Source organism: Rhincodon typus, chromosome 2, assembly GCF_021869965.1.
Source record: "Rhincodon typus isolate 14 chromosome 2, sRhiTyp1.1, whole genome shotgun sequence".
Classification (NCBI taxonomy): Eukaryota; Metazoa; Chordata; class Chondrichthyes; order Orectolobiformes; family Rhincodontidae; genus Rhincodon; species Rhincodon typus.
In genome coordinates this window covers 38,506,523-38,530,438 of record NC_063333.1, presented here as the reverse complement: position 1 = coordinate 38,530,438, position 23,916 = coordinate 38,506,523, and positions in this window count along the sequence as shown.

The window sequence follows — 23,916 nt, the reverse complement described above, 5'->3', positions numbered from 1 at the left end:
TGTAAGGAAAACAAAAATGCTGGAGATCGCAGCGGGCCAGGCAGTATCCATGGAGACAAAGCAAGCAAACATTTTGAGTTTAAACATTAGCTTGCTTTCGCTCCATGGATACTGCCTGACCCGCTGTGGTCTCCAGCATTTTTTGTTTTCACCACAGTTTAAAAGTTGGATAGACAGAGCCTAGGCATGTATCTTCCTAGTCAGTTTTGTTCCAACCCGCACATGACAAAACTCCAATTACCCTGATAATTTGCCCTCCAAAGAGATCTTGATCAATTGACTCAATGGGCTGAGGGGTGGCAGATAGAGTTTGATTTGGATAGATGTGAGGCATGGCATTTTGGTAATACAAACAAGGATCAAACTTATATAATTAATGGTAGGGTAGTGTTATAAAACAGTGAGACCTAAGGGTTCAGGTACATAATTCTTTGAAATTTGCATCACAGATAGACAGGGTGGTTAAGAAGACATTTAGCTTGCTTGCCTTCGTTGCTCATACGTTTGAGTATTGGAATTGGGATGTCATGTTGAGGTTGTACATATACTCCAGAAAAGGACATTGGTGAGGCCTTTTCTGGAGTATATGTACAAGGCAACAAGTGTTTCCTTCAAGTGAAAGCAACATACTAAGAAATTGCATTTTGCATGTAAACAATTTTAAAGAAATCAGAAAGTAAAATGTTAGAATTAATTGATACAATAAAATTCATGTTAGTGGCATCAATCTGATTCAAACTGTAGTGATCTGCTTAGTCTGTGGTAACCATGTATTATTAGTACTTATTAGTGATCACCTTAGTAGCCCTGTTATAGGAAAGATATTATTAATCTGGAGGAGGTTCAGAAACAATTTACCAGGATGTTGCTGGGAATAGAGGGTTTGAGATATAAAAGTAGACTGGAAATGCTGGGACGATTTTCTCTGTGTAGGAGTTTGAGGGGTGACATTGTTGAGGTTTATAAAATCATGAGAGACATAGGTAAGGTGAATGAGAAGGGTCTTTTCTCTAAGGTGGGAGAGTTCAAAACTAGGGGGCATATTTTTAAGGTGAGAGGAGAAAGATTTCAAAAGGACATGAGGGGTAACTTTATTACATAGAGTGGTTTGAATGTGGAATAAACAGCTAGAGAAAATAATGGATACAGTTACAACATTTAAAAGACATTTGGATAAGTTCATAAATAGGAAACGTTTGGAGGGATAAGGGTTCAGTGCAGGCAGGTGGGCCTAGTTTAGTTCGGGATTATGGTTGGTGTGGACTGGTTGGACCGAAGGGTCTATTTCCATGCTATATGACTCAATGACTCTATTTACTGTCACCCAATTATCCTTTAATTAACACATAATCATTAACTATTTCTTAGTTTCATGTGGTCTCAATCCCCCCCTCCCCTCCAAGACTGTGCTAGATAATAACAAGCATGGCCTCCCACAGCAGGCCTGATGGATCTGGCACTTTGTGCAGAAACACAGACCTGCAGTTTGTCAGACAGAAGCACCTGGATATGGGTACCAATACAAACTTGAAACTGATGTGGGAGAGACCCACAAAATTTGGGGCACATTTACTATAGAATTGGAATATAAGTTGGTAGCCAGGTGATCACTAATAAGTAGTAATAACACATGGTTACCACAGACTCAGCAGATCACTATGGTTTGAATCAGACTGATGCTACCAACTTGAATTTTGTTGTATCAACTACTTCTAACAATTTACTTTCTGACTTCTTTAAAATTGTTAACAGGAAAAAGGAATCTTTTAGTATGTTGCTTTCAATTCAAGGAAACAGTTATTGCCTTGTTTTTGCTGTTCTTCTTACGCTGAAGTCATGTCCGCCAGCATCCTAGCTGTATCAGAGTGAACCCTCAGGCTGCTTGTAGAGAACCCCCACTACATCCAAACAATGGGCCATCTGCAGCCAGAAACAATGTTCTGCATTATGTGTGAGCATTTGCAGTTCATATTCCAGCTCTGTGCATCACACTGGCATCCCACAGTCTGACATAAGACATGGAAATCCAATGCAAATTGAAAAAGAAAAACAATTAATAGATTTAAAAAAAAATTAAGTCTCAGAAGTGTCAATGGGGTGGCATTCAAGACAAAACAAAAACAACATGAATTCTATAACATTACTACGTTTCAAACAGCATACACCCATGCATATAGTCTTCAAAAAAGTCACTGAAAACACCCAAGATATGTAAAAAAAAACCTAACCTGATGCTTTAATAGCAACAAAGTTTTCACTCCATAGCACTTCTTATTCCAGATAACATATTCATGTCTGGTACAAGAAGTATTGCACTCTACCTATTGAAAGGAATAAAAGAACTCAAGACAAGAAAAACATACTGTTTGTGTTAGATTAATTTCATAGGTCAAAGCATTTCAATGGTGGGCCATGGCTGTTGAAAACCAAGTGGTCACACAGAAAGTTTATTCAGCAAGGCCAGAGAAGGTCGTAGGCTACACAAGGAATTGTATTTTTCCCATACAGACTTCTTGCTAAAGACAAAACAGGAGTCACAGCAACCGGAAAAGTCTGTAAACTTTTAACTTCAGGAACACATCTCAGGCGTTCTGGGCTTCAAAGCCTCTGTTAAGAACAAAAATGCCATCGGACACAAAGCGCCTGTTTAAACCAATGATTGGAATCAATTCGTTTACTGAGAGATCAGAAAACACACTCAGGATTATGTCCCCTTTTTACTTATGCGTCAATATAATCGCTTTAAGTGGTTGTCACACTAAATTTAATTGTCAGTCATGACTAACAAACAAATCAGACTGATGTTCAATCATTGAAATCTGTAGTGAGTAAAAGGGATAATTGCAAAATGAGTTTTGTTAATTAAGAGAACATGAGAAAATGTCAGTCATGGTCACTTATTCTTTTAATCTTTAGATGTCTTTCGTTAAAAGGATATTAGAATTAGAATTAGCTTTATTGTCAAATGTACTTACATGAGTACAGTGAAAAGTTTACAAATCACCACTTATGGTGTCATCTTAGGTACAAATGCACCTGGTTACAGATTCATAACTACAAGTTCTTAGGAAAAAAATAAGAAAAATAAAGAAATAGAAAGTCCAGTATTACAGATCTTTGTGCCATCTTAGGTACAAAAGTACAACATCATAGGAATTAATTAGGAAAATAAAAAAAATGAACAGTTCAGAATAACAGTCCTTCCAATCCAGTCTGCACTCGGACCTAGCCTTCTGCCCGTGCTGGCTCTCACCTCCAGACTGCGCCATGTATACATAGTGAGTACATGCACAAAACATTGATTGCAATTGACAGAAACAACCAAATTTACAAATACAATCTGACAACTAAGTCACTTAAAAGCCATTTGCTGCTCACAATTTCCAACTTGTCAACAGTTCATGCCAGTAAAACATGCCATTCATTTTGTGTCAAATACTTAAAATGATTTTATATAACTGCAAAACATCTTCTCAAATGACAATTACTACATGAATTTCTTCTTAGTGCATGTAGCACGGGCACAAAAGACTACATAGGAGTTAGTTACACATGTGAATAAAGTACCATATTGCTTTGGTTATGCACACTTCCAAAAGTTAAATAGAATGCTGTATAGAAGCAATTCTAACTTACAAGCACTTGAGCCATCTAGTGGCCATGTGGCTATTTGACTATGAGTGCTTAATTTCCTTACTTTTCAGTTTGACCAGCTTAATAAATTCAGCCATTATATCAAAAGAGCCTTATTTTAGTTTTACTTCTAACACAATGTAATATTTTTAAAAATTTCTTCATTTTTCTTGGAAGTCAACTACACAAGAATTGTTTCACTGAAACTCATCTTACTCCCAGTGCCTAATCGATGTACATGTTCACTGAAACTTTAAGTTCTCTCTTCTTTGCTTGTCAGTACCACATTGGCCATTTCCACATTTTTACTTAAATGCTTTACAAGTTATGTTAATTCTGTTGAGTATGTGTTCCCCTTTCCTTCTGTTCTGCTGCTTAATTTTTGTAAGTCTTCCATTTGTAATTTCTTCCAACTCTGATATACATGCTATGCCTGAAACATTTTGTTTATCTGTTGTCTCCATAGGTACAGACTGACCTGCTAAGTCTTTCCAACATTCCCTATTTTTGTCTCAAAGAAATGAGGTTTGGGCACAACTCTAGAGTTGTTTTAACTAACCAGAACACTTCTGCACCTGGATCAAATATAACAAGATTATCATTCAGGAAATTAATTAGAAATTACAACACAACAAGGCACTTGGCCCAACAAATCCATATGATGTTTACCCCACTGAAGAGACTGTACTAATTCCAAATAATTGTTCTGTTCTCATACAACTACATTCACTTTTCCTTTAGCCACCTATCTGATTTTCTTTTGATCTATTCCTTGACTGTGGCTGTGATCTCTCATGAAATCACTAATTCCAGTATTATTTTTCATAAACCCACAAACTTCTGCAGAAAAAATTTCCTGTTTTCTGTTTTATACCTCGTACATGTTCTTGATCCTCTCCATCATTGCAACAAATGTTTCTATTAAATTTATTCCATCCCTCATTTTTCAACATTTCAATTAAATCTCCTCCATTCTAATAGGATATTTCAACAATTTCATTTTAGTTTTAGTAAACTCACAATCAATTAAGTACGTGGTCATCATCTGATACTGCACATTGCTGAATATTTTTCTGTTTTGAACCAATATATGGGATTGACTCACTGCCAAGATTAGGAACCCAAAATATTTAAACCTTTGCAACATACATGTTAATTGAAAAACATTTGATAATGCCAAAGTTTTAAACCATAAATCTCTGTCAGACCTTGATGACCTCTTGTGGAAGCAATAGATTTTGCTAAAAATTTCATGTTTTTATTATTTTAGTGAATGCCCCTGCCTAATAATAAGATTAGAAGTTTTAATCTGAGTATTTTGGTTATAGTTGTGGTCAAGGAACCAACAATTGAACCAACATTAAAATGAAAAATGTGAACGTACAATAATTCTGGAATTGTGAGAGGGTGGAGAGCAGCCACAGAACAAATCACAGAGGAATGGGACCAAAATTTAGGGCACTGGGATTCCGCTGGGATTTTACCATTTTTATCCATTGCTCGATATTCCAGTTGAGGAGAGGGAGAAAAAATTAAATTAATTCTTGCCTACCTAATTCTAATTTAGATTAACAAAAACAATCAACCTGAAAACAGCGTGAGCTAAATCAACACTATGAGGTTTGTCTGCTGTTGAAGAGGAATCATTAATATTAAAAACAACAAACAATGGTGATAATCTAACATAAAATGACAATAGTTAGCAAGAGGCGAAATGATGTTCTTGCAGCACAGTGGCACTTTTATGTGGATTGTGGTACTCCATAATGTATGGCAACAACACTAAAGAAAGCTTTGCCAACTACATTAACATGTCAAGAAACTCGTCACTTTGTTCCCTTTCCTTTTTTCTCTTCCCCCTACCCCCACTCCAACACACTCTCCCTTTTCCACAGAATTGTTGACTCCCTGCTGAGGCATAGTTCGACAAGCAAAGTTGTCTTCTGTCACTTCACTCAAGTAGCCATTATTAACACATGAGCCTTGGCAGTGGGCTTAGTCAGGTTTTTCTACTATGGAAGGAGAGCAGCAGTAACATTGAGCCCAATGCTAACATCCACATACGCCCACTTCTAGCAGGGGTCACTGCACAGAAATCAGGATCAGCAGCATGGTCAATTATAACCGCTCCCTATCCTAGGGGAGTTCAGACCAATTGTAACATCTCTACTGTAGCTCCAGTTAAGAGGAATTGACTGTGTGCTATAGAGTGAAACTCTTGCACCAGGCAAAGTAATACTTATTCAAAATTCCTCACAAAAATTATGACATTCAGCATTAGTCTTGCATAAAATTTCACATTATCATTAAAATGTGATGAAAAGGGGAATAAAACTGGTCTGGTCTATTTTCAGACCTGAAAGCATAGATTGGCCCAATGCAAAACTTATTTGAGATGCCTAGTGTTGAAATTAAACTTTGAGCCTCATTTCAGTAACCTAGCTGAGCTGCTGGTGCAATCATGGTGCCTCAAACAGTTAATCATTTCAGAAGATGAATTTCAGGCCACTTACCTCACTGATAGCTGGCCTCAGCTGCGTACAGTGGACAAGAGAGTGAAAACTTTTAGGAGCCAGCTAATGGCAATGAATTTGAACATGTCAGGAATTCAGGAGCAGCAAGCTAGGAATATTGGACATAAGCCCAAAAGATTTTTAGGCAGCCATCCAGGATACCTGAAAATAGTTTGAGGCCAAGATAGGATTGGACATTTCTCACACATTCTTGAAGTCTGTGGCACAGCTCTAGAAAAGCTGTCACTTGTGCTTCTGTTTTTCACCTGGGAAATACATACACTGAAAAATAATTTCTTCACAAACCATCTTCAGAACAGAAATGTGTGTGAATATTTTCTGTATCAACATGTTTCGTGGTTATCTAAACAAGAATACTGAGAATGCTGGGTATAGTATCGGGAATATAAACAGAAAATGAAATAGTTAGAAATACTCAGCGGGTCTGTGCCCTTTTATCACAAGTTATGGTCATCACACAAACACATACACGCACACGCGCACCCACACTCTCATTGATATGCTGAACGGCATGGCAGGATTCTCACTAGGCAATGGTGAGTTGCCAATTGGACCAGGATGAATCTCAGGACTGCTTGCTTGTTCTCATAGCACTTGCTCACTTAGCACCCACCTGCATTCTTGCATCATGTTTGCCATGCCATGCCTGGGTGGGGAGGAATATCTCGATGTAGAGCACATTGAGACATCAATCTAACACTTATACCATGTGTCATTCACCTACCCAGCAAGCACACTGCACGTTCACTCAACCAAATCACCATTTGTGAGGGCTAGTCTTTAGTCCAATAATGAGGGATAGCACTGTCAACCAGGGAATCTGAGTATTGTCCATCACAGGCAAGTCCAAACACAGTCCACGGGCTTTGTCATGGTTAGTCATCCACTTGGAATGTACATGGTCAGGGGTTCTGTCCCAGTAGTCTGGGATATGTTCAGCAGTCAGTGCTGTTGGGCCAACACAAGCAGACAAGGAAATTGCAGACTGTCAATTAGGAAGCTGCAAACTCAGCAGTCAATGGTCTGGTCAGTCATGTCTAGGGGCTGCGCATTGAAGTCAGTCAGGGTCTGGAGCAAATATATTCCTGTCTGTAGATCCTTCTGGAGAGTTCAAGGCGATGCCTGGAGGCCAGTGGTGGGATCACTGCAAGATGTGGGGGAGTCAAGACAGCAGGTGGGAAAGCACTGTCATTTGTAGATGTGGGGACAAGGATGATGATGGGAGCAAACTCAAGGCGAATGGGAAGGTATGCAGACTAGCATCAGAGGGCATGGCAGGCCAAAGGAGGGCAGGTTAGTGGCAGTGACCATCACTGTGGCCTCCACAGGGGGAGCTAGAGAAGCAGAGTGGGCATCATTAAGGTATAATGCTGGGGTTGGGGAGAAGGGAGGCCAAGCATTGGTGAAATGCTACGAGAAAAGAGTTGAGACAATGCCGAGGGTGGATGGCGTGAATGTCAATTTGATTGGCAACAGTGCAGGATCCATGTTTGATGGATGCTAGGTTTTTGTAGCAAAAGAAAATTTAGCAATTGTTTGCAGAGCCTAACTGCATTTAATTTGCATCATTTGTGCTTGCAAATTCAACTTGGACCCCTCACTAATGTTAAAGGTAGCATCAATGAGCACTACAAAAAAGACCAGTGCTAGTGAAGGGAACTATTCTTCATGCAACTTTCAAGAGTCCAGAGTGAGCTGCAGAACATTGCTTTGTCATCTGTCATGCAGTGTAATGATGGTCTGTACTGAATGCAGTGTGAAATTGAGCTTTAAGATCTGGGATAAGAAGGGTGTCGGAGCACTGCAGGCACCCCCTTCTTGATGTGATTTTGTGGCCACTTAGCTGCACCTTCACTAAGTTGTTGCACTTGCTGAGCCTGAATGTGGATGGATGATAGAGATACGTTATCAGGGTGCAGCATGTTTCACTGTGTGGAAAAGTGTGCTCAGCCCTCATCTGCAGGGTATGCCACTAATGAGTGGTGTGAGATCTAAGAACATCCGTTGCTCCTCCTGTTCCTATTTTAGGTTATTTCCACTGAGAGTCCTGGGCCCTGCCACCAGTAGCAAGTTGCTCGCTGTGCCTGCCTCCTAAGAGGGTGAAGATGGATGCAGGAGAACCAGAGCCAATGGCAAGCCCAGTAGCAGCATCAGGCCCTCGTGGAAGATGAGGAACACCCAGTTCTGATACAAGTCTTTACTACAGGACCTCTCAAGATGTTTGGGGTGTGCAGGAGATCCAGAGTTTTCCAGTTCCAACCCCATTTCCTGGGGATGAATAAAGTGCAATGTCAGTGCAAGCTTCATACTTTCTGGGACCACTGTGACTTTCTTTGCTTGATGCTAGGTCAGTACTTGAGGGCTGCAAGAATGAGAAGCCATCCTCTTTCTGTGGCTGTGAAGGTGATAACGCTCTGAACTTCAATGCTACTGGCTCCTCCCAGGGAGGGATGATGATCTATGTGGGATCTCTCAGTCCCCACAAATGCATCAGGACAATGATCCATGCCATTTGTGCAAGGTTGTACCAGTTCATTTCATTCCCCATGACAAGGTCAGTGTTGCTGCCTGGGCAGTCATATTTGAAAACATAGCTGGCTTACCCCAGGTGCAGGGTACCATCAACTGTACACACATGGCACTGAAAGGGCTGTATCACCATACTGTGGAATTCATTAACAGAAAAGGGTTCCAAGAGATGTCCACAAGATCTGTGATCACCGTTACCACCTCCTGGAGGTGTGTGCTTGCTAACCTGGCAGTTGCCGTGACTTGTAAATCTTCGAGCACATTTGTGGACCTGGTTTGTTTGAGTATGCAGGTACATTACAAGGCTAGTTACTGGGAGACAAGGGCTATTCTGCTCATGGCACCATCACACAGCCCTTTTACTGAAACAGAACAAGGATAGAATGCTGCCCATGATGGTGGAGCACATGATAGGATTGCTAAAGAAGTGACTTTGCTACTTGGACAATGTGTGAAGGCCCTTCAGTATAGACTGGATAAAGTCTGCCCCATAATCCTGACATGCCGTGCTCTGCACCACTGGAGCAGGCAACAAGGTGTTGCGCTAGATTCTGAGGAACTGGGGGCTGGGTCAGCCTTCTGAGGAGGAGGAGGACAGGGTTACGGGGAAGGATGAAGCTGCCACTGTCGATGACAAAGCTCATCTGTTTCAGGGGCTACAAGCTGGACAGAGCCTCATTAATACCTGCTTCCAACAGATGAGAGCTTAGTGCAGCAGGTCATTCATGAATTGTAAGCCAGTTATTGTCATGATGCCAAAATTTGTTTTGCGTTGTTAGAGCTAACTTCAGCCTCTAGTGATTTTATTTGTTTTTGATTTTGCTTTCTGTATGTAAAAGCTCATGTTAGGATTAGTCTGTTTGCTTGCTTGAATGTGATGTTCCCCTACTGGACAATGACAACCTGTAAGTCTGCAGGTGGGCATTGGAAAATTGTTGACTTAGAGGGTGTTCAGACAGGATTTAGCTGTTAACTGGTAAAGTGTGTGGCGTGGTGGTTAAACTGTGATGACTATGAGAGAAACAGATTGGCTGTGTGAGCAAGAGTTACGTGACGTGGGCAGTGTGACTTTGGAGCTGCTGTGCCATGATGTTGCCATTGAGGGGCAATATTGGATTGCTAATGCTTGTTCAGGTGCACGGCAGACTTTCAAAGATGGCAAGAGTGAAAGGGGTACCAGTCTTTTGCATCTTCACTCTCCTCTGAGTGGTAAGTTGTTCAGGGAACAGTACCTGGTAAACTGGGGCTGGAATCAGACATGAAGGACACCATAGTGTTGGGGTAGGTAGTTAATGCAGCAAAATTTGGTGTGAAAACTTGCTAGGCCTCACAGCAGAAATTCCTTAAAAAATTCAACACAACTTGAACAAGCCCAAAAATAGATAAGATTTGGCTCATTTAGCTGAAAAATAGCTTCAAGCATGATTCCTGTAATGAATTTGTCTGTTGCACTTAATACATTTTAAAATAATAAAGTATACAGTGACATTATTCTTTGAAAAGCTATCTGATCTTTATTTGTTATAATCCTCACTACCTCCATTAACAAAATAAGTATTGGTGAAAATGTCAGCGGACACAGTTGAATAGAAAATGAAGATGATGGTGTAATGGATTGGAACACTCTCCTTTCATGTCTGAAATGTAATCCAACCCGGATGAATGTTTATTCACTAATTGATAATCTTTCTCTAAGGAACTATAAGAATGTTTGATGTGGTAACTGGGAGTCCCACCTTGTTAAGGCTAAGTGTTAATCAAAGGGAAGACTGCCAATATGATTTACATGGTAATGTCTGCCTTAAGGAATATATCAACAGCATTATTATTTTGCACTACCAACATTTTATTTTAGCCACCACTGTTATTGATTTCTTTTGCCCATTAAATGCATTATCAGGAATTAAACATGACCTCCTGTAAAGCTGCATTATTTCAGTTAACATGCATTCTTGTCTTGCAAAGTTGACTGACAATATTTGATAGTATTTGCAATAGAGTTTTCATTTCTTTTCTGTAATCAAATGCAAATATTGAAGAAAATGTTCACTTTAAGCAACAACATAACATAATTAGGTTAAAATTAACTGATAAGGATACAAGTTGAGTAGTTATGTATCAGCTGCCCATTAAACACCTTGCCATTTTGCGGTTCTATACCCTCAGAAATTAAATTTCCTCCGAATTTTCCATTCCCTGCCAATGATTTGATAGAGTGCTTGAATGTATTGTGGACTCTTGTTAGGCACAATTTGGTGAGTTACATTGAACTCGTTGAATATGGTGGTCAATGGGTCAAGAAACATTGTCCTAGTTGCACCTTCAGTTATCACACGAAAGAGAATTTGTTGAAATAGTCGGTCACCAGAATAAAACTGTACCACTAAACAAAGAAAATGTGAGTCAAAATTTTGCCCAATATCTCCAAAGAAATTTCTTGTGGAAGAAAATGTTTTCCTGATTGTTGAATTTAATGGATTTGATGATCCACATGACTTGATTAGTTGAGCCGATATTGATGCTGGGTCAGTCTTCAGACACACTAGGGTTTTAGTGGCGCAGTGTCCTTACTGCTGAGCCTGAAGATCTAGGTTCAGATCCTACCTGCTCCAGAAGTGTGTAATAATATCTCCAAAATGGTTGCTTGAAAAAATTGGTTATGGGTCCAAGCATCAAACCCTCACTTTTTTTTTTCTGTGTCAATCCGTCATAGAGTCATAGAGTCATGCAGCACAGAAACAGACTCTTCAATCCAACTTGCCTGTGCTGACCAAATTTTCCAAACTAAACTAATCCCACTTGCCTGCATTTGGCCCATATCCCTCTAAACCTTTCCTATTCATGTACCTAACCAAATGTCTTTTAAAGGTTGTAACTGTACCCTCATTTACCACTTCCTTTGGCAATTCATTTCACTTACAAACCACCCTCTGTGTGAAAAAGTTGCCCCTCAGGTCCCTTTTAAAACATTCTCTTCTTACCTTAAAAATATTTCCCCTATTGTTGAACTCCTCCACCCTCGGGAAAAGACCTTTGCTATTCACCTTATCTATGCCTCTTGAGATTTTATAGACCTCAAAAAGGTCACCCCTCAGCCTCCTATGCTACAGTGAAAAAGTCCCAGCCTATCCAGCCTCTCCTTCTAACACAAACATTCCAATCCCAGCAACATCCTAGGAAATATTTTCTGAACCCTCTCCAATTTAATAATATCCTTCCAAAGCAGGGCAAATGTACACAATACTCCAAAAGTGGCCTCACCAATGTCCTGCACGATCTCAACATGATGTCCCAACTCCTTTACTCAATGATCTGAGCAATGAAGGCAAGCATGCTAAATGCATCCTTAACCACCCTGTTTACCTGTGAAGCAACTTTCAAAGAACTATGTACCTGAAACCCTAGGTCTCTCTGTTTGATAACACTACCTAGGGCCCTACCCTTAACTGTATAATCCTGCCCTTGTTTGTTTTTACCAAAATGCAACACCTTGCATTTATCCAAATTAAACACCACCAGCCACTCCTCAGCCCATTGGCCCAATTGATCAATATTCCTTTGTAATCTTAGATTACTATTTTCACTGTCGACTATACCTCCAATTTTGGTGTCATTTGCAAACTTACTAGACCTCTTGAATTCTCATCCAAACTGTTTATATAAATGACAAATAAAAGTGGACCGAGCACTGATCCCTGCAGAACACTGCTGGTTACAGGCTTCCATTCGGAAAAAAACAACCCTTCATTACTACTCTCTGTCTCCTACCATCAAGACAATCTTGTATCCAGTTAGTAAGCTCTCCCTGAATCACATATAATCTAACTTTACTAATTTGTGTACCATACAGAAGTTTTTCAAAGGCTTTATTAAAGTCCATGTAGACAATGTCTACCACTCTCCCTTCATCAGTCTTTTTGGTTACATCCTCAAAAACTTAATCAAGTTTGTAAGACACTATTTCCCATGCTGACTATCCCTAATCAGTCCTTGCCTTTCCAAATGCATGTAAATCCTATCTCTCAGAATCCCCTCCAACAACTTACCAACTACTATTATCAGACTCATCAGTCTATAGTTCCCATTGACGCGCGTGCGCGCACACACACACACAGACACACACACACAAATCCATAGGGTAAATTTGTATTTGCAGGTACATTCTATTTTGTTCAAAAAGCACAAAATTTATAGACAGTCAGTGAGTCAATGTGGTGTTTTATAAATTCCTACCTTGAAATAAAACCAGTCTCACTCCAAACCAAACACAAACCATCTCTGATACCTCTCTCTCCTTCCTGGATCTCTCTGTCTCCATCTTTGGTAACCACCTGGAAACTGATATTTATTTCAAGCCCACCGACTCCCACAACTACCTAGAATACACCTCCTCTCACCCACCTTCCTGACAGAATGCTATCTCCTATTCCCAATTCCTTCGCCTCCGCCGCATCTGCTCCCAAGATGAGGCGTTCCACACCTGGACATCCCAGATGGCTCGTTTTTCAAGGACCGCAATTTCCCCTCCACAATAGTCGAAAACGCCCTTGACCGCATCTCTTGTGTTTCCCGCACCTCAGCCCTCACACCCCTTCCCTGCAATAAAAACAAAGACAGAATTCCCCTTGTCCTCACATATCACCCCATCAACCTCTGGATTCAACGCACCATTCTCCGCCACTTCTGCCACCTGCAATCTGACCGCACTACCAAGGATATATTTCCCTCCCCACCCTTATCTGCCTTCCGAGGGACCGCTCTCTCCATGACTCCCTTGTCTGCTCCACACTCCCCACGAGCCCCACCACCCCCGGCACTTTTACCTGCAACCGCAGGAAGTGCTACACCTGTCCCTACACCTCCCCCCTCCCCCCCATCCCAGGCCCCAAGGAAACCTTCCACATTAAACAGATGTTCACCTGCACATCCGCTAATGTGGTATACTGTATCCGCTGTTCCCGATGTGGCCTCCTCTATATCGGGGGAACCAACCGGAGGCTTGGAGACCGCTTTGTGGAGCACTATTCTTGGTTCGTGACAAACAACAACACCTCCCAGTCGCGAACCACTTTAGCTTCCCCTCCCACTCTGAACGACATGTCCGTCCTGGGCCTCCTCCAGTGCCACAATGATGCCACCCGAAGGCTGGAGGAACAGCACCTCATATTCCGCTTGGGAACCCTGCAGCCCAATGGTCTCAATGTGGACTTTACAAGCTTCAAAGTCTCCCCACCCCCAACCTCATCCCAACACCAGCCCCTGTTGTCCCCGCCTTCTTGACCTGTCCGTCTTCCCTCCCACCTACCCGCCCCTCCCTACTCACTGACCAACTCCCATTCCAACTCCCTACCTACACCCACCAGTACTGGCTTCACCCCCGCCCCTTGACCTGTCCGTCTTCTCTCCACCTATCTGCTCCTCTATCCACCTTCTATCATCGCCTCCCCCTTTCTCTATTTATTTCAGAGCCCCCTTCACCTCCCCCATTTCTGAAGAAGGGTCCAGACCCGAAACGTCAGCTTTCCTACTCCTCTGATGCTGCCTGGTCTGCTGTGTTCATCCAGCTCCACACCTTGTTATCTCACACCTAACATGCATTGCCTGACCTAAAATGTCACCTCCTTTACACTGACAAAACCTTTAGTTCTATCAGGGCAGTGACTTGAAAGGAATTTGGGGATTTACATATACATATTAATCAATTAAAACCTTCTAACTGATTAAAGATTTAACAGCATCTTAGGTTTGTTTAATACATCCTCATCAGAGGTGTGACCCTTTGATCTTTCACTTACAAATTCTGTGTTCTGGGTGCTTCTTTCTCACCTCACTTAAAGAAGGAGCGAGTCTCCGAAACCTTGTATTTTCAAATAAACCTATTGGACTATAATCTGATGTCATGTGATTTCTGATCTTGGCCATCCCAGTCCAACATCGGCGCCTCAACATCATTATTCTAGTAGAGCATTAAGCTTATATTCTTTGGGTTTGTACAAAAGAGCATTTATGAAAGGTTTGGTGGGCATAGAGACAATGACCATTTTTATAAGCCTTTCAGTTACATTTGTTTGCTGAAATCATATTCTGTACCTTTGCGTTAACACCTGCCTACAAATTGGTCAATTGGTTCACCTAGCTACTGGTGCTCTACATGAAATCATAACAGCATAAGACCATAAGAGAAAAGAGCAGAATTAGGCCATTTGGCCCTTTAAGTATGCTCCACCATTCAATCATGGCTAATGTTTCTCAACTCCATTCTCCTGCCTTCTCCTCATAACCTTTGATTCTCTTACTAATCAAGAATCTATCCAACTCTGTCTTAAACACACTCAACAACTTGGCCTCTACAGGCTTCTGTGAAAATGTATTCCACAGATTCACTACCTTCTGGTATTTCCTTCTGGAAATTCCTCCTCATCTTGGTTCTGAAGGGTCATCCCTTCACTCTGAGGCTGTACCCACAGGTCTCAGTTTCTCCTCCTAGTGGAAACATCTTGTCTATGTTCACTGCATCCAAGCCTCTCTGAAAGTTTCAATGAGATCCCTCTCATCCTTCTAATCCCCATCAGGTACAGACACAGAGTCCTCAAACACTCGTCATATGACAAGCCCAATCAAGCCTCTGCATCCTGAAAGTGAATTGCACTTTACATTGATCCTCTAAAATCTGAGGGCCTTTGTGGTCATTATCAGAAATACCAAAGGATTTTATTCTTCTTGACCCTTCAGTATTCAAAGCAAGAAGTTTGACTCCTGTTGTTCTTTGCTGGTTATCTACTGACCCATTAAATACATTTTGATTCTTTATTTGAATAACTAAAATTCTGACAGAATATCAATGGATCACCAATTCATTTTAGATGTTTGCTTTCTATCTTTCTATTGTGTAGCTTTATGTTCTTGAAGAACTGGAAACAAAATTCTACATTGTAATGTAATGCTTTTCCTATTATTTATTTGCTGCTAACTTTTCTCTATTACTAAATGCTGCTGCCCCTTTAAAAAATGCAGCCTAATATTTTACAGGCCTTATTCCTGCCAAAAGATACACCTTTTTAAAGAAATGGCAGAATCAACCAAAATCTGGACACAGGAAACTCTTTTAGTAACGATGTTTTGTTTCTATTGTTTGAAGCTGTGTTTTGCTGTCGAATTCGTTTCTTAGATTTGAGTTGTCCATTCAGCACCTTTTAACTTGCCTTTTTTCATTAGAGAGAGAGGTAGGGTTCTCTGTGCTTTAGCATTAGTAGCCCTTTATTCTTCGTTACAGCTGTAACTTCAACTCTGAATATGGACAGACTGATGGGTGGCTGTTATAACGGTCACCTTTTCAGCATTTAGTGTCAACTTACTGCCACTAACTAGCTGTCATCACTCACTTTTAATGCCCATATACTACCACCATGATGTGGCTTGTGGTTTTGTATATTTTACCCTATGTAACATATACCACAGAGAGTTACGTTCTTGTTGAAAAAGATATCTTGAAGTTTATTTACAACACTAACCATTTACATAGCTATAACATCACAGACTTACACATATAGTCGGGTTCTGCTGTTACTGATGTTGTTGTATATTACGTACACATAGCTGACTGACTGAAAACACCATGTTAAGTTGAAGACACAGAGTGTGGCTGAGGGTATTTTTGTATTGGAGAAGCATATATTATGATGTATTAAATGTTCAGGCCCATCTATAAACATGCCATAATACAATAATAGCAACAGAAAATACTGGAAATACTCTGCTGGTTGGACTGCTCTCCTAGAATGAAAGGATGGAGTTAACAGATTGAACATCCTCCAGATGCCGGAAACATGACACTGGGACCATAGTGGGTTCCGAGCCCTTGTCAAGGCATCCCCACCGCAATGTGAAGCAGGTTCCTGATAATCACCCCATTTGTCATTCAGCTTTTTTATGTATTCATGGGATGCCAGTGATATTAGTTGCCTAATCATAATTGAGAAGGTGGTGGTGAGCTGAGTCTTAGGAACAGTGAGCCAGGTCTGAGACAGGAAACTCAATATGAGGGCATGTAGCTCTGGATGGATCATAGCCTCACTGGGACCAGGTAGGTATGGCTGAAACAGAAATGCGAAAATGACACAGCTCAAAATGGAAGCTTTCTTGGAATGGTTTTGGCTGACGTTTTCACACTTGTGATTTATCCTTTGATCCATTGAGAGGAAGCATTGATAACCCACTGGGAGACTGCCTCCCAGTCATTGCTGGCCATTTGACTCCGCAGGGAACAGGTCTTATTTTTGATCAACCTATTCTGACATGTAATGGCAGACATCTGGAAGTTGAACTCAGGCCTTCTAAACCAGAGGTAGGGACACTATCACTATGCCACAAGACCCCGTCAACAAGAACACAGCTTTTTTTTTAATCAACCTGTTCAGGCATGTTTTGACACAACCCTGGAGTAGGTAGGACAGGAACTGGTCTTATGTTGGGAAAGTGCCAAAGATTTTGAAAATGGGCATTAAGTAGGGCATTAATAGGCCTCCATAATGTAGGCTGTCAATTCCCTTGGCCTACTCAACCCAGGGAAACACATCAAAGAGCTATTATTGCATAGCTATCTGAATTTCTCCACCCATCTGACTCCAGCCATGTGACAAACTTCCACAAAATGTTTCATACTTGATGTCAATGACCTTTTGATTCACTTTTTTCTCCTGTATGATGCTACATGGATAGCATATTTTGTTTTTACTTTTGATTTCCAGCACCTGTAGTATTTGGCTTTTATATTTGATATAACCATGCATGATTTAAAAATGAAGATCAGAAATATCTCTTCTGCCAACTATGGTGTGTTATAAATAGAAGCAGCTGGTTAAAAAATAATTCCATGATCTTATAAATGTTTGGATGTATAAGACTGGTTGTAGATAAATCAGAAAGCTGGCAGCATTGCACTAAAGAATTACATGGCTTTTAGTCTGTGTTGAAAACAATCTAACATGCAAACAATAGTGGAAGAAAGAGGATGCAATGAAATTAGCACAATACCATTACTTGGTTACTTTGATTATTTCACTTCCACAAATCTGCTTTAAAATGGTATACTACTATTATTGATACTTATTTTTATCACCTTAGCCCTTACAAAGCGGGAAGTAATCTAATTAGGTACCAACACATGAGGATTCAATTAAAAATTAATTGTTCTTATGCTTCATTTCCAATGTCTTTATCTGATGGACTCATTACAGAATTTTACTCAGCAAATTAGGTCAGCAATCTGCTTGACAGGAGCTCCGTCCCTGCAGAAGATGCAACAGCTTCTGGGAACTGTGCCAAAATGTCATTAACATTCCAAATGTTTAACTTAATTGACAAACATAAAATTCACTTTATTGAGCAAAAATGATTTCCAGAACTATTATTTGAAGATAATTTCATTGATAACTCAAAGGGATGGATGTGGGAAGGCAGTGGTATAGTGCTAATGTCTCTGGACTAGCAATCCTGAGCCCTAAGTTAATGCTGTGATGGTGTGGGCTTGAATCCTACCATGGCAGATGGTGAAAGCAAATGCAATTTTTTTTAAAATCTGAAATTAATTACTAGGAAAAATGGCAACCACATTACCATTGTCAATTGTTATAAATGCCCACTGGCATGACCTTTAAGGGAGGAAATCTGCTATCGTCCCGGGTCTACACGTGACTTCAGTCCCACAGCCCTTTGTTTGACTCTTAGCTGCCTTTGAGATGGCAATTCTAGGGCAATTAGGGATGGGCACAAAATGCTGATCCAGCCAATGATGCCCACAATCCATGACTGAATAGAAAATAATTATTTATCAGAGTTCTTGAACGGTTGAGTGTTCCCTGATGGCTGAGCCATTGAAAAATCACATGAGCAATCCCTGGTTATGTTTGAATTAGTTGCTTTTGGTGGAAAAATTACTGTTAGTACAGTGACCTTCAGCTTGGAAGAGGAAAATCAGGCAGATTTCCTACTACTCATCATTATGCCACAACTCCAGGTGGAAATGTCTTTGTGTTGGTGCAGATTGGAATTGTGACACTGGGCCTGAGCAAAAGATGCAATTATCAATTGTGGATGAAATTTGGTTAGTAGAAATTTACCCACACCAGAACAGCCTGTCAATATAGCAAACTCTCTGGTGGATGACTGGTGCTTGTGAGACAAAACTCTAGAGTCAACAATTTTCTCCCTATGCTCACCATTGTAATTTATCTTTTTTTAAACATGAGCTTTTTTTTACCTTTCGAAACTGTGTTCTCACATTCTCCTAAAATTCCAACCTCAAACTCTCTGTTTTTAAGCTGCCTTTCCTCCAACTAATTATATGTTCATCCATCTATTCAGTGAAAATCACTCATTATATCCTTTGTTGTTTCATATAAGACAAGTTATGCCTTCTTCTCTAGATTGTTCAAGTCCATGGTATCACCTCTTCCTGCACGATTTCTCCTCTATGGGATAGTTCTTACTTGGTTCCACCCCAATCTGTCCCTGTATAGCTGGGCAGATTTCCAACATGGATTTTCCCTCCCATTTATGGGGGTAACCAACTGCTGAGCTCATTGCCCACTCCCTTTTGTATTAAAATTAAAATCAACAATTGGCTAGATGCCAAAAGTGGAGAATGTTGAGATGTTCTCAGTGCTGTTACACATTGACGTATTTCAGACGTACCATGTCCATACATGGTAATTGCCCAGGCAGTTTAAAATTCTGATGGATAGGTTCCCGCTGAGAATGTCTCGGACACAGACCTCGTTGTGAAGACTTGTGTTTGTTTGGAAATACTCACATGAATACCTATCCTGTTAATTTCTGGGTGTGGATCAGTGAGTAACTGAACCTCTCCTCCATCTCCTAGGTGGCCCTCAGACATCTCACCCCCACAGCTATCATTACCTGACTAGGCACTTCACTGTCACCCACCCCCTGACTACCTGCAACCTGATTACCCACACCCTGACTACCCATCCCCAAACTGACTATCCCCCACCCCAACACAACCTTGATTATCTTTGCTTCCCAACTTGACTGCTCACTTGCTCAATCACTCCACTAAAAGCCTTAAAACTTGTAAAATTGACCTGAATTGGTAGTTGGTGTCAAAATGAGGTCAAAGTATCTTTGCTACTTCTCTTCACCAGTGCTTTTGTTAGATAGCTGTGCAGAGAGATCACATCTGAAGCCCAGACAGGAAGACACAGCTACAAAGATGGAAAACGATAGGACCATAAGCATCATTGCAGTCAGTGGTGCCATTGACTGGGAAATCTGATGCAATCTTCCCATTTATCTGATCTTGCGCCCTTGCCTCTGTTTCCATTCCTGGTCTCAATTCTGCACTTTCTTGGGTCCTCTTCCACCCACTTTCTATGTCTCTGTTCCAAATTGTTTCTGGCCAGAGCCTGCTGCTTTCTGTTTGCTGTCCCTGATTGCCATCTATCTGTAGTCCACTGCCTATAATTTGGTCCTAGTCTTCCTGATACCTTCCACAATCCACCAAAATAATGACCTTTGTCAGTAAATCAGCACTTCAGCAACATCTTACATTATATTTTGCCTTTAATGTAGCAAAAACATTTCAAGGCATTTCACAGGAATTACTATCAAGCTCTTGATATCTTTAATATGTGTAAATCTATCAACCTCAGTACTGAACAGTCAATTACTGAATCTCGACAGCCCTCTGTTGCAGGGAATTCTAAAGATTCACCAACCTCTGTGTGAAGAATATTCTCATCTCAATCCTGGATGGCTTGCCCCTTATTCTCAGTATATCCCTTAGTTCCAGACCAATTCCAAACCAAGGAAAACATCCTTCCTAAATCTACTCTGTCAATGTATATGAATTTTATATGCTTGAATGAGACCATCTCCCATTCCTCTAGACTGTGGAGAATATAGGGCCAGTCCATTATCTTTTTTAGGGGACCGTCCTTCCGTCCCAGGAATCAGCCTGCTGAATGTCAATTGCACACAGTCTATGTATGGCAAATATATCTTTACTTAGGTAAGGAGACCAAAACTGCACACCATACTCCAAGTGTGGTTTCACCAAGACTCTATGTAATTGCAATAACACACCTTTGCTTCTACACTCAAGTTCTCTTGTGTCAATACCATTACCTTCTTAATTGCTTGCAGTACCTGCATGTTAACTTTCATTAACTCACGAACAAGGACACACAAGTTCCTTTGAAACTCAACAATTCCCAGCCTCTCATCATTTAAGAAACAGTATTTCTGTTTCTCCTGCCAAAGTGAATAACATATTTCTCCACATTGTCTTCCATCTCTCAAAATATTTGCCTACTCCCTTGAAACATCAATAACTTACATTCTTACTTACTTTTGTGCCTGCCAACTTGGAAATATTGTATTTAATCCCCATTTTAAAATCATTAATATGGATTGGGAATTGTTGGAGTCCAAACACAGATTCTTGCAGGACCACAATAGTCACAGCCTACCAACCTGAAAATGTCCCATTTATTCCCATTCAGTGTTTTTCATCTGGAGAGACAGATAGAGGAAAGGAAAGATTTAGAGAGGAAATTTCAGAGCTTAGGGCCAATTCAACTGAAACCGCAGCTGCTAATGAGGAAGCATTTAAATTTGGTGATGCACAAGAAGCCAGAATTGGAGGGTACAGAAATCTTGTTACCGTGCAGGATCAAATGTGCCATTTTAGATGACACATGGATAGGTATTCATTCCCTATGAGCCAGGAGTACCATTTTTATTGCTTGGACAGCTTTTGGGAATTGAAATTGTTGCCACCTTCTCTCCAGCTATTGATTGTGATCCCCTGCTATGTCTGTGTGCCAACAATGAGGGGCAGCATGGTTCAGCAAGATCTCAATGTTGGTTTTCCTTTAGGACTTCTGAGAAATACAAGTCCTGTTTCCCAGGAATGGCAGCAGGAAACTCTTTTATCTGACCAATGTGCCGAGACAGAGTTAGCGCAGGATAGAGCTAGTGTGGTCCAAAGAAGAACTTGGGTTCTGTCCCAACAAAGGATCTACTCAACTTTGCAAAAGTGAGTGGTGCAGTGTAGTTACTGCAAGGTGACATTTACAATGCATTAAATAATGTACTGATGCAGAGTAATGTCAGATAGGCCTCAGCATCAGATGGAACTTACAGTCTGAATGTGTGGGAGCCATTTCATTGCTGTGTACGTTGTAATAGATGGGGACCCCGTGTGTGTCAAATACTTAGTGGGACGAGTTCAGGAGCTGCCATAAGCACACTCAGTGCATGGTCATTCATCCATTGGTTAACATTCAATAATCCTGTCTGTCTGTATTTGGGAGAAAGAGCTTATAAATGTCGGGAATATAATATGAAAGGAAAAGGGACACTCAACATTCAAATATTCACCCATTTTGAAGAGGTGCCCATCGAGCTTGCGTGGGAGAACTGGGATCATATAATTTGTACCTATGGAGAGATCGGAGTCTCAAAGTAATCCAATGAAGATGTTCTCAGTCTGCTGGTGACGAATGCGTACACACTTCTAATGCCTGAAACATTGTTGAGAATACAAATTACATATATAAACATCAGCTAATTATTTTTGTTCTAACCATAAGATCATAAGAGATAGGAACAGCAGTAGGCCATTCAGCCTCTCAAACCTACTCCACCATTCAGTAAAATCATGGCTAATCTGACGTTCCTCATATCCACTTTCCTACCTTTCCCCATGACTCTTGATTCTCCTACTGATCAAGAATCGATGTATCTCTGCCTTAAATACAGGCAAGGAATCTGCCCTACAGGTCTTTGTGGCAAGGAGGTCTAAAGACTCACAACCCTTTGAGAGAGGAAATTCTTCCTCATCTCAGTCTTAAATTGGCACTCCTTTATTCTGAGACTATGCCCTCTGGTTCTATACTCTCCCATGACGGAAACATCCTTTCAGCATGTACCTTGTCAAGCCCCTTAAGAATCCAATATGTTTCAATGCGATCACCTCTCATTCTTCTAAACTTCTGTGAATAGAGTCACAACCTGTTTAATCTTTGCTCACAGAACAAGCCCTCCATACCAGGGATCATCCCAATGAACCTTTTCAGAACTTCCTCCAATGAAATGATATCATTCCTTACATAAGAGGGCCAAAACTGCTCACAGAAGATACAGAAGCTTAAACACACGTACCAACGGGTTCAAGAGCTTCTTCCATGTTGTCATTGGACTGCTGAATGGACCTCTTTAATTTCAAATCTAAAGTTGATCTTGCTTTTGTGCACCTCCTGTGCAGCCATAACCTTGAATGCCTCACTCTGTCAAAACACCATATGATCTGTATGTCCTTGTATGTTATGCTCTGTATGTACTGCTCGCAATACAAAACTTTTCACTGTACTTAGGTAGGTGTCACAACAATAAATCAAATCAAATCAAATCAACAGTACTTCAGATGTGGTCTCACCAGCGCCGTGTACAGTTGCAGTATTAGAATTAGAATTAGGATTAGTATTAGAATTAGAATTAGATTTTATTGTCATGTGTACTCAAGTACAGAAGTATAGTAGTATGGTGAAAAGTGCACAACGTTGCCATTCCTGGCACCATCTTAGGTACAAATACCTAGGTACAAAATCTTAGGTATCAGGTTGAAAAATAAGAAATAAAGTTAAAAGTTAAACATTACAGTCCTTCTCAAATGCTTAGCTATGCTGGGTTCACTTACGGTGCTGGTTTGGTCTCCCCTGCAGATGTTGGGAGACTTTGGGCTGCCTGCTCTCAATGTCACCGCCTGTTGGACTTACCAACTGTCTCGCCGCTGACCGTCAAACTCCCATTCCAGGTCCCCAGCCGCTGCCCTGCTCTGGACCTCGAAGAGCTGTGATGCCGCCAACTGCCAAAGTCCTGCTCTGGACCCGATGAAGTCACAATACTGCTGCTGCCTCCACAAATGAGCTCTTCCAGAAGGTCAGTAAGTAGAAAAAAAAGGACTAAAAAGCTAAAGAAAAGAAAAACAAGAAAAGAATACAGAGAAAGAAAACAGATGGAATGGACAAGCCTGAGGCTCAGAAGCCTGGACTCTGCCTATTCCGCTGCCATCTGGGAAAATTAAGTAAGTAAGACTTCCTACTCTTATACTTCAATTCATTTGAAATGAGGGCAATATTCCACTGGCCTTCCTGTTTACCTGCTGCACCATGTGCTAGCTGCCTGTGTTTTGTACACA